At 41.2% G+C, this 1,121-nt stretch overlaps 1 long non-coding RNA gene across 1 annotated transcript; it reads left to right on the top strand.

The window, feature by feature from the left end:
* Positions 1 to 252: 252 nt before the first annotated feature.
* Positions 253 to 909, top strand: LOC132996712 (uncharacterized). The gene is made up of 3 exons (XR_009677129.1): positions 253 to 357; positions 477 to 570; positions 662 to 909. It is a non-coding gene; the product is annotated as an uncharacterized LOC132996712 (long non-coding RNA).
* The last annotated feature ends 212 nt before the right edge of the window (positions 910 to 1,121 follow it).

Genomic DNA, 1,121 nt, shown 5'->3' with positions numbered 1-1,121 from the left:
AGACGGAAGCACAGTCCCTGAGTTACGGTGAGCTAGAGACGCCATGCTAACCACTAAGCTAACCCTACATCTGAAAGCATGTCCGCCACTCTTTGGGATAGCGAGAAAGTTGCTAAAATACGAATACAGCATCGAGTGCTGGAGCAGATCTAGTGCATGTGTAAATATGTATGAATTACTTAGATGTAACAGTTTGTTCTCGTTAAGTTTTTTCATCAACGTGACTTTTTTCTGTATGTTTTCACAGCCTCAGCCCCCCCCCCCCCCTCCACACACACACACACACACAAACAAAGAGGCGTTAGGCTGAGACGCTGAAAGTCCGGATTTAAAGTGCAGAAAATTAAGCCATTGAATGTAAGTAACTGTTTTTGAATTGTTTTGGTGTTTTTTTGCTGTGGATCTTCCAACGGTGATGCAGCGCGGCTATTTCCGTTTATTAATAATAAAGTCATGTTACATGTGTTGTTTTCCAGCTGCCTGTCCATGACGTACAAAGACACACTATGAGCCAGTATGATCCGACCAGACCTTACATCAGCATTGAGGAGTTGTCGGAGAAGAAAGAGGGTAAGGTTATATTCATTAAATAATTTTCCAGTTACATGTAAAGGTGTATGTTGTAATTGAACTGTGCTAATTTTACTGAATGTGTTTACAGCTGATTGAAGCGGGACAGATGACATGGATCCATCCTTCCACAGCCAGGAGCGCACCGACCTGTGTCCCACACTTCATATAAGACTGGAAGCTACACTGATCTCACAGCTACACACCACAGACGTCTACACACTGGAGAAGAGTCCCACAAAGAAGTCATGACCCAGAGGCTGCAGAGAAACATTTCAAGCCTCATCTGAGTTTTTGTACAATATTTTTGCTGTATGTAAATAAAGCTTTCACTCCACATATACCTTGTTCACATTTGTTCCCTGTACAATATGTTCACCTATAACATCAAGCATCACATGAATGTTTAGTTTTAATTAACTGCAGTGCTTTTGGTAAAGGCTTACTTATAAATAATAATAAATATTAATATATACATTTTTATTATAAATATTGTGTGGGAGGGGCTTACCCCACGTGCGGAATGCTGTGACCCCACGTGTGCACTGCAA

The sequence above is a fragment of the Limanda limanda genome, chromosome 23 (assembly GCF_963576545.1).
Source record: "Limanda limanda chromosome 23, fLimLim1.1, whole genome shotgun sequence".
In the NCBI taxonomy this organism is placed as follows: domain Eukaryota; kingdom Metazoa; phylum Chordata; class Actinopteri; order Pleuronectiformes; family Pleuronectidae; genus Limanda; species Limanda limanda.
Note: the sequence above shows the minus strand (reverse complement) of the source record. Positions and strands in the feature narration are given on the sequence as shown.